The 18,018-nt window shown below is 45.2% G+C and overlaps 1 long non-coding RNA gene across 1 annotated transcript in view; it reads right to left on the bottom strand.

Moving 5' to 3' along the window:
• Window positions 1–17,682, bottom strand: part of LOC132247755 (uncharacterized) — a 120,696-nt gene extending 103,014 nt beyond the window's left edge. Inside the window, exon 1 of the long non-coding RNA XR_009459150.1 lies at window positions 17,477–17,682. This is a non-coding gene — a long non-coding RNA (uncharacterized LOC132247755). The remainder of the gene's footprint in view (window positions 1–17,476) is intronic.
• Between the last annotated feature and the right edge of the window lie 336 nt (window positions 17,683–18,018).

Consider the following 18,018-nt stretch of genomic DNA (forward strand, 5'->3'; position numbering starts at 1 on the left):
AGCCACGGAGAATAAGCTAATGATCTTCAGAGCTGACAAACCCATGACTTTACAGATTATACTAAAGAATGTTTAACAGCTGAAATCTCTTCAGTATTCACAGATATTGTCAATGCCTGCCTTAATAAGGACATTTTATGATACTTATGAACAACTGGCAAAACTTTAATTAAAGCTTTGGATATAAAGTTAAATTTGAGGTGGTTGGTGTGTAGTAGGCTTTGCATATTCAAGATATCTGACAGTTGCCATGATATGAACACTTCTGCTGTGGCTGCCAAATACTGTGTCTTCAAGAGACACCAAAGGGCTAAATGGTAACCACCACCACATATCAGGGATGAAGCTCATGATCCAGAGACCACACAAATGATATGGCAGTGTAATCTTCATTAAACCTGACCTTGTCATCAACACAGCAGCTATGGCTGATGATGAACATATTAAAATTCTAATCGTAGATACCTATAGAATATATATAACATTACATCAGTCTACAAACCACAAAACAAAACTTTTAACTTTCTAAGTCCATTAAAACTCAGTCATGATTAAATATGAGTTACCATTAGTGACTTGTACAGTCATAGTTTTAACTAGGGATACAACACAAATAAACAGATGGAGAATGGGTTGAAACGTGGACAAAGGCAGTTGTGCTTCATTTATGACCTAAAGCTACCCAGTTCTTTTAATAGTAGCTCCTGGAAAGGGGACTACAACCCTGACTTGGTATTTGCTAGTAACATCGGGGTATGTATAGATTGATTGTTAAGTTGATCTAAATGCCCATCTATAAAGGTGTTCACGGGTGTTACATTGGGTAAAAATGGTGGGCCTGATCTAAGTAGTTCCTCAGGTGAACTAACTATTGATTGGGGTAACCCATGCCTGACCTATTGAACATCTGTGTGTATTTGGACAGCAGCCCCAGAGCTGGGAAAGCCCAGCCTCAAGTCTGTACTCTTTTTCTCCCCTCCCAACTCTGATTGGACTATTTTTAGCACCCTGAGCATGCCCCCCGCCACTCCCCCAACCACATGAACTTAAACCAGGTGCAGTAATCACCTGTATGCACCCTAAGCTGTATTTTGTAACAAACCTATTGTGGAACCTATTCCCCACTCACAGCATAGGCTGATCATCTTTACAAATCAAAACAGTCATAACATTAATCTTAGTTTCCCTTTGATGCTGCTTCCAGAAAGCAAAGTGGAATGATTTCACTAACTACTTTGCCACCATAGTAAGCATTCAACCGATACCAGAAACCTATGAGCAGTTTGTAAAAATGCTATGTAGTATCTCAAAAAGACGTATCTCAAGGGGTTACAAAACAAACTATGTACCAGGACTAGCACTGGAATCAGCTAATAGAAACAAAAATAAAATAAAACAGTCTGTATAAAACAGACCCAATTGTAGAGGAAGCTATTGCTGCTGGTTGCTTTACTACCAGAGGAAGGGAGGTAGTTGTGGCAGTACCTCCTTGAGAATATGGCTATGACACACAATAGCAAAAAAGCATGGGCAACCATCTAGAAACATCCAAAAATGAAAGTACAACACTATAATATTACTAAGATTCAGATTGTATGTTAACTGATTGAAAATACTGGGACGTCAAATAAACTTCCCAAGTTTGATTCCAGAGAAAAGACTGAGGAGTTCATCACTTTGGTACATATTTTACAATGGCTGAATTAAAAATTTACTGAATATAACAATAAATACTCTTAAACATGCCAAAGCTGCTGACTTTGATGATATTCATCCAGAACAATTAAAACACTTTTGACCAACAACAAGGACCTTGTTATTCCAATTGTATAGTATGTGTATAATGACATGCAAAGTACCCAAGATATGGCAGCAACCAAGAATTATAGCTAAAAATGGGAGAAGATTGCTCAGACCCAAAGAACTTCAGACCTATATCTTTACTCTGTCATCTTTTCAAACTCAATGAATGCTTTATCTAAAACCTTTTGTCACTGGTTGTTGAAGAACACTTAATCCCCAAGCAAGTTGGCTTCTGCCTAGGGAAATCATGCACAGGTCACTTATTAAACATTACACAGCACATCAGAGATGATTTTGAGAAAGAAATGGTAACTTCTGACACTGTAAACCACCAGAGACTTTTTGCAAAAGTATATGATATGACAAAAGATTACCAACTAGGGCCGTGTGAAGCTTCAGTCCCTGGTTCAATTTGGCAAAGATTCAGCCCTTTGGTGGCTGAATCTCCAATCCAAAATCAAATCAGAGGACCCTTTAATCTCTTGGAATTGAATCAGAACCATCCAAATTGATTTGGAGAGATTTGGAAAGCTTTGGTGATTCAGGCATAGACACAGCTTTAAATGTTTTTTCTACATACCTCTAAGTAGCAGGTAGCTCATGAGTGCTGCAATGCTGGGGCACATGGAGTGTCCCACAGGAGCACGGGGGACTCCCCATTGTGCTCAGCAGCAGACCCGGGAGTGGACCAGTGGACTTCCGGTCCACTTCTGTGTCTGCTGGGGAGCACACTGTTCCCCCCCCCCCCCCCGCATCCCGCTGGCTTGGAGACTGGTTCTTCCTGGGTTCTGGGGGGGCACCCGGAGTCCCCCTGCAGCTGATTACCGAGCTGAGCGTGCACTTCCCAGTAGACCTGGAAGTGGAATAGAAGTACTTCTGAAGTACTTCTGGTCCACTTCCGGGTTTGCTGCTGAGTACATGGAGGGCCCCTCACACTCCTAAGGGACACTCCATGTCCCCCAGCATCACAGCATTCACAAGACACACTGGTACCTTGAGGTATGTAGAAAAAACATTTAAAGTTGTGTCTATGTCCGAATCACCGATTCTCTGAATCAGCATCAAATCTTCGGATTCGGCCAAATCGAATCAGGGACAGTAATCTGAATCGACGAATCGAATCGCTGTTCCTGATTCAGGCCGAATCTGAATCCGAATCAAATAGGGCTCGCTTTGCACATCCCTATTACCAACTAGTATGAATAATATGATCTTTGCTAGAAAATCAACAATTCTATGTCAAATTTTGTAAGACATGGAGTCATTGACAAAAACAAAGGAATGGTCTACCTCAAGGGAGAGTATTTTTACCTATACTATTTAACACCGACACCAATGATCAGCCAGATAACCCAGACACAAGACATTTTATTTATGCAGACAATTTTTATACCACCTGGCAAGCTAAGAATTCATATCGGCATCAGTGTTCAATGGGGTATCAGACTATTACATCAAAAATCAAGACATTTTATTTATGCAGACAATTTTTATACCACCTGCCAAGCTAAGAACTTCTCCCAGGTTGAATTCATATCGGCATCAGTGTTCAATGGGGTATCAGACTATTACATCAAAAATCAACTACATGCCAACCCAAACAAAACAAAGGTACTAAAATACCACTCTCAGAACTGAGATATTAATTAGAGACTCAGTCTAACCTGGAGGAATAGCCTTCACCCAGTGCCTGAATCTTAACTATTTGGGAGTGACACTAGACCACATGCTTTCATATAAAGCACATGTTGAAAAGACAAAAATGTGAAGTTAATTCTTGGAACAGCATTTTAAAGAAGGCCATCAACTCCAAATGGGGGGCTAATCCAAGAATGTTCTGAAAGCTGCACTTGGACTTTGCTATATGACAGCTGAATACACATGTCCAGTGTGGGAAAGATCAGCACATGCAAAGAAGCTAGACACTATGGTAAACAAAAGTTGCTGGTCCATTACTGGAAGCCTTAAACAATGAATGTCAATAATCTCTATCTACTCTCCAGAACTGCTGCACCAGACATCAGGAAAGTAGTAGCAAGCAAAATAGAATGTATCTGGCAAATTGAGGGCAAAAAGGTACCACTATTTGGCCACACTATGGCTCCCACAAGGCTCAAATAATGGGAAAAAATCCTCTCTACAATGCAGGCATTGAATGAAATACTGACAGCCACATGACTAAAAAGGTGGTAGTCATGACTACAGATGATCCAGAAGGGAGTCAGGATGAATAACAGAACTGCCAACTTTCTCTGTGCTGGTACAGAGCTTGATTGGCCAACACGGAAGATTAGCAGTTGTCTATTAGCACAATAGCTGTATCCACACCCTGACATACCACTAACATTTCATCTTTATCCAGGGAGAATATATGAAATGAACTGTTGTAAGACACAGGAAAAGAGAAGTAGATTCTTATTAAACCTCCATGACATCCACATAAAAAGTGCTCACTCAAACTATAATCATTCTTAGGACTCTCTTTAAGCTACTCAATATTACACATTCGAACTCTAATTGAACTAGGTTTGATCTTAATTACAGGAATATTACATACCAGTCTCTCTTTGCCTGTAAAATTGGGCCAGTATCAACAAGATCCTCCCTACTTCTGTTAATCGTGATCATCCTCACTAACACTCCTTTTATTAAACAGATATTTACAGAAAATATAATACATAATAGTTGGTATGTCTGCTATCAGTCAAGATTGTACACACTTTATTAATTCAACCCTGTACTATACATCTCAGAAAATCTCCCGCTATTTTAAACACCTCCTAGAGCAGTGAGCACTAAACTTTTTGTTTATGATTTGACTTCATTACAGTGCTTCAATCCACCTAATAAACCAGAATTTTAAGGATCCCGAGTTGGAAGAAGAAGAAGGCACTGGGAAATGTGGGGCCTCTGCAAGCTACGCTGGGCAATCTGGTGGTTGTGCCAGAGGAGAAAGCAGACCTCTTTAACAAATTTTTCACCTCCGTTTTCTTGTTCAGGGACCGGGACTCCCCCACTGTGATTCAACACAGACTCGATGGGAATGCCTCCAGACCTAAGGTTGAGGAGGACCGGGTTAGAGTGCTTCTGGAGGGGCTGGACATGTTCAAATCAGCAGGTCCAGATGCTCTCCACCCCAGGGTGTTGAGGGAGCTAGCAGGGGTTATTGCAGGGCCCTTGGCATGGCTTTACAAGCTCTCACGGTGCTCAGGCCAGGTGCCAGATGATTGGAAGATAGCCAATGTGGTCCCCATCTTTAAAAAAGGGAGGAGGGAGGACCTGGGAAACTATAGGTCCGTCAGTCTTACCTCAATCCTGGGGAAACTCTTTGAGAAGATCATCAAAGAGCACATCTGTGATGGGCTGGCATTGGGGATGATGCTCAAGGGCAACCAGCACGGTTTCATTAGGGGTAGGTCACGTCAGACCAAGCTGATTGCCTTTTACGATCAGGTCACAAAAGCATTGGATGCAGGTGTTGCCATGGATGTAGTCTTTCTGGACTTCAGCAAGGCCTTTGACACTGTCGATCACCCCATCCTCATTAAAAAACTAGGTGACTGTGGCATTGATGCCTACACAGTCAAATGGATTGCAAATTGGCTGAAGGGTTGTACTCAGAGGGTGGTGGTGGACGGATCATATTCAACCTGGGGGGAAGTGGGCAGCGGAGTCCCCCAGGGCTCGGTCCTTGGGCCTGCACTGTTCAATTTCTTTATCAGCAATTTGGATGACGGGGTGAAAAGCAACCTGTTTAAATTTGCTGATGATACCAAAATTTGGGGTGAGGTGGGCACGCTAGTAAGGAGGGAAGACTGCAGAAAGACCTGGATAGGTTCCAGGGGTGGGTTAACAAAAACAGGATGCGCTTCAATACTGACAAGTGCAGGGTGCTGCACTTGGGCAGTAGTAACCAGCAGTACACTTATAAGATGGGAAACTCCCTTCTTGAGAGCATGGAGACAGAAAGGGATCTTGGAGTCGTTATTGACTCCAAGATGAACATGGGCCAACAATGCAAGGTCACGGTCGGCAGGGCTAACCGGACCTTATCGTGCAGCCACAGGTGCATCTCAAGTAGGGCCAAGGAGGTGATCCTCCCCCTCTACGCAACACTGGTCAGGCCACAGCTGGAGTACTGTGTCCAGTTCTGGGCACCCCACTTCAAGAGGGATGTGGACAACATTGAGAGGGTCCAGAGGAGGACCACCTGCATGATCCGGGGACAGCAGGGCAGACCCTACAATGAGAGGCTACGGGACCTGAACCTGTTCAGCCTTCACAAGACAAGGCTGAGGGGGGACCTGATGACCATCTATAAACTCACTAGGGGGGACCAGAAGGGTTATTGGGAGACCTTTTTTCCCCTAGTGCCCCCCGGGATAACAAGGAATAACGGCCACAAGTTGTTGGAGAGTAGGTTTAGATTAGACATCCGTAGGAACTACTTCACAGTTAGGGTGGCTAGGATCTGGAACCAACTTCCAAGGGAAGTGGTGCTGGCTCCTACCCTGGGGGTCTCTAAGAAGAGGCTTGATGCCTACCTGGCTGGGGTCATTTGAGCCCAGTTTTCCTCCTGCCCAGGCAGGGGGTCTGACTTGAAGATCTACAAGGTCCCTTCCGACCCTGCTGCTATGATTCTATGACATTTGTAGCCAACAATCATACAGATTAAAAATCAGTATACATGTCATTTAATCTTGTATATTAGAGCCCAGGCTCCCAACTAATAGATTTCTGTGGGGCTTGGAACTATCTCATAGCTTTTCTTTCTTGGATGGTATGTGTACATCCTTCAAGTATTATCAATGTGCCAAGTTCATGTGACAAAAACGTGGAAAATTGCTCGATAGTTATCCTCAGTTTCCCCTTGAGAACCACCAAAACCTGATCCTGGGGATCTTCCAGAAGTGCTCTCAGACTTTCTTTTTTGAACATATGTTTAGCAGTTAAGCTAAACTAAACTATTATTTGGGTTGTGGGGAGGGGTGTTCTATGGGCTCTACTGGCAAAAAGACATGATTTGTTTCTCTTGCTTGTTTAAAGTAACTTCATTTTGCTCTCTTTTGTAAGCTGCCCTAAACCATTGTTGGGAAGGTTGACCTATATATGTAATAACTAAATAAATAAATATGTAATCACCCGTGGGAATCAACTGGTGTCATTCTCAGGTCCAGTCTGCCTAATTTGTAAGACAGTAGAAATCAATGTTTTTAGGGTGAGGTATCCCACAGATGCCTCATTTTTGACACATCTACTAGTTAACTTAAAGGTAGGGTGACCACACATTGTGGATTTCCTGGGACCATTCTGGATCTTATAGGCTGTCTCAGCATCCTGGCCATTGGAGGAAATTGAAGCAAAAGCCCCAGATTGGCAGGAACCTGCCTGCACATGCCTGACTCCTGACTGACTGCACTGGCCAAGTGACTCCTGGCTCATGGCCCAGCAGAGTTGGGACCAATGAGCAGCTGCCACCCAGAACCCAGGTGAGGACAGGACTTCCCAGGGTGGTCAGCTCAGACCCCTACCCTGAGGCTGCTGGGACCCATATTTGCTGGGGGTGAGGGGAAGGGGACTCTGGGTTCTATCCTGGAATAGTGCCCCAGCCAGCCATTGGCAGCCGGGGAAGGCACCATGTGCTGTGCAGCACAGGTTGGCAGATCCCAGGAGGCATCCCACAAGGGCCAGTTCCACCCACGTCCAGCCTGTGCATGCAAGGGATGAAGCCCGACCACGGACCTCTGTGCTGTTCCACCTAAGCTCACTATTGGAAGCCATGGGGTTAGAAGGCTGTAGGTGGTCTGTGTGTGTGTGTGTGCCATGCTGTCTTACCTGGCCCTGCTCCTGGGAGTTGTGGGGTAAGGGGTGTGTGTGTGTGTGTGCGCCAACATGCACTGGTGCTCCCTGGCACCCTGCATTCTGGATTTCCCTAAAATTACCACCCAAGAGCTCTAGAGGCTAGAGACAGACATTCAAAAAGCTGGAGCCTGAACTGATTCAACCTTTGCAGGTTAGACTAATCTCCCTAGGCTGAACAGGTTTGTAACAGGACAAACATGCTCTCTGGACTGAGGCAATGCGGGTACATGCCTGCACTTGCTCAGGACAAGCGCAGGGGGTGCTAGAGCTGACCCCTGACTGCAGGGAATCTGTGCTGGGCCGTGGGGGCCGTGGGCAACCCAGGCTGAACTGGCCAGAGAGGAGTTTAATTTCCCCTTCCTGTGGCACTGGCAGGGACCTGAGCTGGGTCTGCTCACACTCCCCCCTCACTGCTGCAGCAGTGGGGCCTCATGGCCCCTGAGGCAGAGCGGGGCAGGGAGAAGAGTTCATTTTCCCTCTACTACATGGGCAGCCAGGTGGCTCCTTACCCAGAATAGGCCCCCGGCTGTCCCCTTCACCGGAGACCAGAGGAATAACTCTGTCCCAACACCCCTCCCCAAGGGGCCCAGCCTAGCCATGCCCCCTCCCCGCTGCTGCAGTGGGAGGGGCAGAGCTCTTACTGGGGGTGGCAGCCCCTGTCACATTGTGGGGGAGAGCAAGCCCCTTCCCAGCAAGGGGCTGCACTGAAAGCTTGCCCTAAGCACGGTAGCACTGAGGCCTGGGGTGGACCAGAACCCTACAAGCCCTTGCAGTGCTGCTGTGCTCGACAACTGCTCTGCCAGCCCCACAGTGAAGACCCACCAGGAAGATGTGATGGGCTCCTACCCGTCAGCATTCACTGCTCCAGCTGCTGGGCCAGAGAGGGGCCGGTCCCTGCAGCTCGTTCTGTGCCAGAGCAAGCCGCTGAGGGGGTTTATTCAGCCCCCAGTATTCTCCCCTCCCCAAGCTTCAGCAGCAGCCTGGCCAGGCACACCGCACAGGAAGGGGGTTATTCAGCTGTTGGCTGCTTGCATCACAGTAGGGTCTACCTGGTCCAGCTGCTGCTGCCCTGTGCTCGGAGACAGCTCCTTGCCAGCAAGAAGAGGCTTATTCAGCCACTGTCTCTGAGCACATGGGAGCAGCGGCTGGGCCAGGCAGACCCCACTGGGCAGACCCTGCTGCAGTGTGAGCAGCCCCTCTGTGCTTGGAGAAAGACCCTCCTAGCAGGAAGGGGCTTATTCAGCTGCTGGCCACAGGGTCTGCCAGGCTGGGCTGCAGCTGAAGCTTGGAGGGGAATAATGGGGGCTGTATAAGCCCCCTCAGTGGCTTGCCCCAGCACAGAATGAGCGGCAGGGGCCAGGCCCTGTTCCCGCCCGGCAGCTGGAGCAGCAAGAGGTGAGTGCCAATGGGCAGGAGCCCATCACAATTTCCCAGCAGGGCTGCACTGTGGGACTGGTACAGTGGCTGTGGAGCATGGCAGCACTGCAGGGGCTTGCAGGTCTCTGGCCCCAGACCCCGGTGCTGCCGTGCACAGCCTGAGCCCACAGCACAGCCCCTCATTGGGAAGGGGCTCACTCTCCCCCGCAGTGTGACAGGAGCTGCCATCCCCAGCAAGAGCTCTGTCCCTCCCACTGCAGCAGTGGGGAGGAGGCACAGCTAGGCAGGGCCCCTGGAGGGGCAGGGGTATGATTATTCCTCTGGCCTTTAGTGGAGGAGACAGCTGGGGCCTATTCCAGGCAGGGAGCCATGCAACTACCAGTGGGATAGAGGGGAAATGAACTCTGCTCCCTGCCCCCCTCTGCCTCAGGAGCCATGGTGCCTCCCAGCTGCAGCAGCGAGGGAGGAATGTGGGCAGACCCAGCTCAGGTCCCTGCCAGTGGCACAGGGAGGGGGAATGAAACCCCTCTCTGGCCAGACCCCTGGTCCCTGCTCGGGCTGCAGAGCAGAGGGGTCAAGCCAGCCTGGCTGGGCTAGAGCAGAGAGCCCCAACCAGAGAGCATGCTGGGAGGCTGGGGGTCTCTGATTTAAATCAAATCAGCAAAGGGTCCGGGACAGACAATGCATAAACCAGTCTGAGCAAATCTGTTAAGTCTGATACTACATTCAACCAGGTTTATCTCAAACTGGTTTCAGCCATTTTCAAACTGGTTTATGCACACTGTCTGTTCTGTTACAGGTTTAAACTGGTTAGTTTCTGATCACTTAAACTGGTCTATGTGTAATGTCTGTCCGTGGCCAGACCATTATCGACTGATGATTTCTTCTGCAGGCCTATTATATGGGAGGAAGTCTCACATTTAAAATGCTAGCTGGTATCTATGTGGGAACAGAAGCCACAGTACTTCACACCAGAGCATATGGGAATTATCTGTTACATACAGATCAGTTTGTTCAGTTGTTATCATTATACTGGCAATAGTATGGTGCCTTGAGGGACTAGTCACATTCATAAGGCTCTGGACCTAAGTGGATAAGGGTTGTTTAGAGAGTGTAAATTGCTTGATGCTGCAGTTCATAAGTATCACATTTTTAGATTAAATCATATTAGTCATTGGAGGTACTACAAAGACAAAGGCTGAAAGCGGAAAGTGGTAAATAATAATAATTCACATTCATAAGGAATTTCTCATCTCCAGATCTCCAGTGACTTAATCCTCACTAAGGATTATGACTGTAACTACCAGGGGAACTGCAGCAAATAAGAAGAAGAAGATATGATCTGGATTACTGACCTAAAGGACTTTGTCAGGCATTCACTTGCAACAATTACAAATCATAGGAATATAAGGCCTGCATTGTTCTCAAAAGACATGGGAGTTGAGTTTATAGAACAATAAAGCTTGTTTATTCTGAGAGCCATGCTCTGCCTGCTGTTCTGCTGTTCCCTCCTGCAATCCCTGGGGAAATGTAACAATTTATATAAAATACTCCATATGTCTTCACCCTTTACATGTAACATATCCCCTGTAATTCTAACCTTAGAAGTTTAGTTCAGCCCATTGTTAAAGCACATTTTAACAGATCTCTATTAGTCTTTGTGTTCACCTTTTAGCTCTAAGTGATCTTCTGAGTTTCTCTGCATTCTCAATCCTTATTGGTTCAGTTCTTGTTTGCTTTCCTTGTTCGGATGCCTCTACTTCTGTGTCAATTTTCGAATAAGTCAATGCCCATGTGATACCACGGGCTCCTCCATGACCATCATGGGCTCTTTTCTTTGCACTAATCTATGTTTTAGGCATGTTGTACAAGCCTTTACAGAATCTTCTATGTCATTATTTAGGTTGGGCCAATATAGAGCACCCTGGGCTCTCCTTTTGCATTTTTCGATGCCTAGATGACCATCATGTATTCTGTTTAACGTGTCTGTCTTTAGCACTGCTGGAACAACAAGTTGTGAGCCTTTGAACAAAATGCCACCCAGTACTGACAGCTCTTCCTTGAACTGAGAATAGGGGCTAGGTGTATGTTTTCCAGATCTACCAGCATAAATAGCTGTTACCACTTTTTTGCAATGTGGCATTCTAAGCAGTAGCTTATGCAATTAGTGCCCACATTTTGTGTGTGACAGGAATCACTCTTTTAATTAGATTAACATGTACTATGTCTTGAGTCTGGAATTCTGTCATTTTTCATTGTGTCATATGCTCTGGACAATGTATCTGCAATCAGTAGATGTTTTCCTGGCATGAATTGTATGTCTAAATCATACATTTGCAGTTGAAAGAAAAGTCTCTGTAAACTGGGTAGCATGTCTGATAATCCCTTTCTTTGCTATAGTTACCAAAGGTTTGTGAGTAGTTTCAGCTATCTCAGGCCTTCCATAGATGAATATATGAAATTTCTAACAGCCATATAGCAGAGCTAAACTTTCTTTATCAATTTGTGCATATAGATACTCTGATTTAGAGAGTGCCCTAGATGCGTATGCCACTGATCTCCATCTATCCCCATGCTTTTCAAGCAAAGCTGCTCCAATGCCTTCTTTAAATTGTTGACAATTTAATGGGTCTTTTAGGGTCATAGAATATTAACACTGGAGCTTTCATTATTTTTTCCCAAGTTTGTAAATTTAGCATCACATTCATGTTCCTGTATCCACTGAGCATTCTTTTGAAGGAGTGATTTCAAGTGTTTGATCTGCTCTGCAAATGTAGGTAGATAGTTCTCTACAGAATTGATCATTCCCAATAATCTTTACACTCTTATCTGTAGGGGGTAGCATTTTTGTAATGGATTTAATCCTTGCAGGATTGATTTGAACCCCTTTCTCAAAGAGCTTTTCTCCCAGCTATGTTATTTCTTTGACCCTGAATTTGCATTTTTGTTTGTTCAGTTTCAAACCTGTTCTGTGAGCTTTTTCTAGTACTTTTCTTAGCCTCAAGTCATGTACTTCCACAGTATTTCCCCAAACTAATATATCATCAGTATAAACCATAGTTCCATCAAGATCTTAAAAAAAATTGTTGCACCTTTCTGTGAAATACTTCAGATGCAGAATATAAGCCAGAAGGAAGCTTATAAAAGCAATGCCTTCTGAAGGGTGTATTAAAGGTACATAATCTAGTTCTTTTCTTTTTTAGGGGAACTTCCCAAAATCCAGGAGAGTCATCCAAAGTGGAGAAATATTTAGCTTCTGCCACATTGCCAAAAACATCTTCCCTGGTGGGAATGAGAAAATGCTCCCTTCTGATGTACCTATTCATTTGCTTAGGATACAGACACAATCTCAAGGATCCATCTTTTTTCTGTTATGACCAGTGAATGAACCCAAGCAGTTGGTTGTTCTACTTTTTCTATTATGTCCATTTTAACTAATCTTTCTCATTCCTTTTTCAGATTCTCCCTTAGTAAAAGGGGAACATTTCTTGGAGCATGTATGGTGGGAGTATTTGGTTCTCTTAATTCTATCTTGTACTCAGTTGACAGTTTCCCTATCCCTTTAAACACACCATGAAACTCCTCTTCTATGTTCTTGCTTTCTGGTCCCTGAATGCCATTCATTGTCTTAATCAAACTTAGAGTTTTACATGTTCACAACCCAATAATTGGCACTAGCTTTCCTAGGACTGTTACAAACTGATTTTTTACTATATTACCATTGTGTCTAACATGCAGTACACAAACGCCCTTGGTTGCAATCATGTTCCCATCATATGCTCTAAGTCTCATTTTCTTATTCTCATAGCACACAGGTTTAGTTTTCATTTTTTGAATAATGTTTTTTGGTATTACATTGACCTGTGCCCTTATATCTAATTTAAAAGTCACAATCAGTCTATTGGTGTCCAGTCCCCAGAAGAATGTACTTTTTCTTGCATTGTGCTAATAAGGAATTCTTCCTCTTCCTCGTTGCACAGAGCATGCACCTGCTGTTTCTTGTGTGTTGCATCCTGCTCCTTTCTGCAAACTGTTGCAAAGTGATTGAATCTTTTGCATTTGTTGCAGTGCTTACCAAATGCAAGGCATTGGATGGGCTTGTGGTAACCCCCACAGCATCTGCAGCTGACCATTGTTTCCTCAAGCAATTCTCTTTGGCCTCTACTTGCCTGCTTCATAGTGAGATCCTCCTTTCTGTATTTTTTGTGTGTTGCCTTAGGTTTTTGCAGTCTTGTAATTTTATCTAGTTCAGCTTGCTCTGTTTTTTCCTTCAGTTCCTTCAACCTGGCATTTGTTATCTCAGCCACTTGGCACATTCTAACTGCCTTTTCCAAATTAAGCTCAGGAACCTCTAGCAGTCTTTTCCTGAGGCTTGTATCCCTTATACTCAATACTATTTTGTCTCTGATCATGGACTTTTTTAGGTCTCCAAAGCTGCATGTCTGGTTCAGCAGTCTGAAGTCTTTGACAAACTTCTCTATTGTCTCTCATAGTTTCTGCTGTCTCGTGTGGAAATTATACTGTTCAAAGGTTTCATTTTGTTTGGGCATACAATATTCCTCAAACATTTTTATTACTGTACCATAACTTTTCTGTTCTGCTTCTGCCAGTTGTAGGCTATTATAAAAAGAGAGCTCCTGGGCCTTGTATTTTTTTTTAAATTGCTATCTTGAGTGAATCTTCCATCTCTGTAGCTCTAGTGGACATCATATATATGGTGAAGCTCTGCTTAAAATTTCTTCCAGTTTTCTGCTGCATTACTGGACAGCTTTAACTCCTCTGGAATTCTGAGATGCTCCTTTTTTTGTTCTTTCTTTCTTCAACCCCACTCCTAGTACCATGTGTTGTTCTCAAGAGACCAAAGAGTTAAGCTATAGAATGATAAAGCTTGTTTATTCCAAGAGCTGTACGCTGCCTATGGTTCTGCTGTTCCCTCCTGCAATCCCCAGGCAAATGTAACAAGTTATACATAACACTCTTAAAGATATCCACACAGTGACCATTAAAATTAGTATGGATTGGGTGCATCTACACGAGATGCGTTAATGAGCATTAGCCTAAGTTAATGTGCATTTTGGGTATATGTCTACACATGCAGATCCTTAATGCACATTAACTTAGGCTAATTGCACAAATGCAGGTATCAAATTTAGGCGCGATTATTTAATGTGCATTAATGCACATGTAGACGTGAGCCAGCACTAATTGTAGTGCTGAGTCTGCCCTACTACTAGGGGGCCAGCCTGAGCTCAGCCCCAGGGAACATCCAGGTTTTGGGGTGCTGGGCACCTGCCCTGGGACCCTGGTCCCTAGCCCTCCTGCTCTCCCACAGCCCCCTGCTCTGGAGTGGAAGACACAAAATCTTGTATATAGTTTTCTTCTTGCATATAGTTTCTCCCTTGTAAATAGTTTCCTGCTTGTGAGGTTTTTTTTTATTGTTGGTGAGTGGGTGGAGGGGTTCTGTTGGTTGAGGAGGGAGGGGGTTCCATTTGTTGAGGGAGACACGGGAGGGATGGGGTGGGTGTTGTGAGGGTAATAACGTTTTTTTGTTTCACCGATGTGTATGTCCTGAGAGTGGTGCTGGAGGTGGGAAGGGAGTAGGGTGTCTGTGGGTGGAGAGGCTGGAGTGGTGAGCCCAGGAGGAGGGGGTCAGGCCTCCTGCAGCCAGTGCCTTGGCCCCCACTGGCAGGTGTGCAGCTGTTCTGGGGCCAGGGGCAGGGGCTACTGGGGCCAGCACCATAGCTAGGAAGAGCACAGGGTGCTGGTTTTCACTGGCAGGGGCTGAGGTGGATCAGCAGGGCACTGGGTGTTGCTAACAGGGGCAGAGGCTGGAAAAGCCCTGGTGCTGAGAGGCATGGTAGGCAAGGATAGGGTTACCATATTTTCAGTTTCAAAAAAGTGAACACCTGTGGGGATTAAGGGGGGTATATGATTCTGCGGGGGGGTGGAGGGGAGAGTAGTTTCATAGTTTCATAGTTGGTAGGGTCGGAAGGGACCTGAGCAGATATGCCTGTGTCCTTCCCAGGGTTCCCTCTAAGCTGCGCAGAGTGCACAGCCATGCAGGTGTGCCTGGCAGTATGGCATGAGTGTGCCTGAGCAGCGGCACATGCCATGCAGCTTAGGGGGAAGCTGACCCTTCCCCCACCCTTCACTCCCAAACTACAGCCCCCCAGCCCTGCTGCTGCCCCTCACTCCTGACCCACAGTACCCTGCCCCCCAAACTGTGCTGCTGCCCTTCACTCCCAACCTGCAACCCCTCTGGCCCTGCTGATACCTGTCACTCATGACCTGCAGCCCTCTGCCTCCCCCAGCCCTGCTGGTGCCTCTCATTCCTGACCTGCAGCCCCCTGCCCCCACCCCCAGCCCTGCAGTCCATGCAGCTCCCTGCTGCCCCCAAAGAACACCCAGCTTCCCCCACCCTGCTGCAGCCCCAACACTGGCAGAGTAGACACCTGCCAAAAACTGCTTAATGCTCATTGTCACAACCCAGTGAGTTTGGTGCCTCGGCACTATGGAATTTTCTTGACACACGAGAGCCTCTTGCACAGCGAGGGTTTTTGCTGCATAAAGAACCCGCATGCAGGAGAGAGTTCCCGCCAATTTGCAGCTGTCTTTGCAGGATGCATTTTCCCTTTGCAGCACAGAAATGCACGGTGCAAAGAGTTCCCGCCATTCGGATGCAAATTCGTGCCCCGCAATTGGCTAACGCTAAATTATTCACACATGGCGGCCGGTAATTGGCTTGCTGGCTGTTTAAAAACTAGTGTGACTTCTGCCCAAGTCGAAGAGCTTTGAGCACGCTGCAGAGTGCCTCTTAGAGATCTGACTTGCGGCTAGCTGATCGATAGACTGATCACCTATCGATCCCTCTTCCCGTTGCCGAGCGCAGTCCCAGACGTACCCTTTCCCCACCTGCTTGAATTACGGACGGATTTACTGGCATTGGCCTCGCCAGCTGGAGCAACTCACATTGTTGTCCAGACGACCGAATCGTTTCCGTCGCAGCCACCCGCGACGTAAGTAAAGTTTTTTGCAACCATTAAGCCTTGTCAGCCTCTCCATTCACCAGCCCGCCCTGACGAACGGGTAAATTCTGAATCACCTCGAGTCGGCTCAGCCCGGCCGAGACACTCATTAGCTTAATGTGCATGGAATTTAATTGCACTTAAATGCATGTGTAGATGTGCCCATTAGGAAATAACCCTCACCTGAACAACTCTGAAACACAAGGGCACATAACTTGCTAACCTGCTTGAAAGTAAATCTGTTTGGATGGTAACTTCACTTAATAACTATTAAGTTGAATGTGTGACACCAGTGGCATAGCAAGGAGTGGGGTGGGGGTGAGTGGGGTGACCATTCTGGGTGCCGAAGTGAAGGAGCATCAACAAGTGCTGCAGCAGTCTGACTCCCAAAGCAAAGGGTCTAGAACTGTGACTGGCTCTGTGTTGGTGCATATGGCGATATATAGCCACGGGGTTGAATCCAAGCTAGTCATCCAAAACATGTTCCAGAGCCATATAACAAGCTGAGTAGGCAACTAAGTGAAAAATAAAACAAAAGTTAATGCCAAAACATCACAGAACTATGTTAGTATGTCAGTACATCACTTTAATCTATTTTATATGAGGTTCCAGCTAAACATTATTGGATGTTTTATCCAAGTTTAGTTATCTGCATTGCTTTCTAGTTTATTAAGATTACAAATGGGTACTTTGTCCCATAAACTGAAAAGATTTTTCAGATAAAGAAAGATATGCAAACTAAATACTGCTGAAATTCCTAATTGCATAATATATCCAGCAAAAGTGTACTGTATTTGGTGTTTTGAGAGAAGAGTTTTCTGTCTTCTTACCATATCCCTGGTAAAGCAACAACATTTTGTTACAATGTTATCTAAAGGCACTGATCTACTTTTTCCTACAGTTGATGCTTCTGAAAATAAACTGCTCCAAGCTATTTTGTACCTGACTTGATTAAACACACAGAAGATCAAGATCAGGCTGTTCAGTGACAACAGTGGAGTCTCTTGTCATTTCACAGCATCTGATGAAGTAAGCCATAAGCCACTGGTTACAAAAGTTTATGCATTTCTGATTTAGTTAATCCACAGGGTGAATATCTACCCCACCGTCTGCCTGACTTCAGTCTATAACACAGCTAACTACCTCTCTCAAACAGCTGACATAAAAAGCATCCTGGCTGTAGACTGGACAAGCAGTTTGGACCTTTGGACTGGGTTCATTTCTTATTAGATCAGATAACCAGCTGAAGTGAATTCTCCATACGGTTACTTAAAATTGTTCACAAATATATCCACCATAAGTAAAAACATAGGCACTTGCGACAAAGCTGGTTATTCACAGACAGTTCTACTTTAAGAAACTCAATTAAATATGGATCTGGGTTCATGTTTCCAAGCAAAACTGCTTACCTTTGCTTCCCGAGTGCGTGCACCATAGTCAAACCAATTTTTGACGTCATAAAGATAACTCAAAATACCCTACCCTCTGCCTGTTAATCTTACTATAAAGTAGCTTTTATCTTCATAGAAATAATGTTAAATGGTGGGTACTGGATCTCACTCCATTCTATTTTGCTTTCTACTATGCTTGCGTTTGCTTTTTCAGTGCTGTTATGATGAAGTTTTTCTGCTCTAATCCAGACAAGATTAGTCAAGCAAAGATCAGCTGAACAGAACAGGCAAATATTAACTGACATAGAAACACAGAAACACACAGACAAGGCCATTAATTCTCATGTTGTTAATGCACAAATCAAATGGTTCTGGGCTTAGACTAAGGACCTTGCTGTAGTTATTTCCAATTTAGGGAATATTTGCATGTTGCAATTTGTACTATGCTTTCTTGATCTTGCACAGCTTGAATCTACCACACGAAAATGATTTCCACTTAGATTAACCAGACTGTAAAGCACAAATATCCAGAAGCCATAAAAATATCTATTCTGTCAGTG

This window comes from Alligator mississippiensis, chromosome 1 (assembly GCF_030867095.1).
Source record: "Alligator mississippiensis isolate rAllMis1 chromosome 1, rAllMis1, whole genome shotgun sequence".
Lineage (NCBI taxonomy): Eukaryota > Metazoa > Chordata > Crocodylia > Alligatoridae > Alligator > Alligator mississippiensis.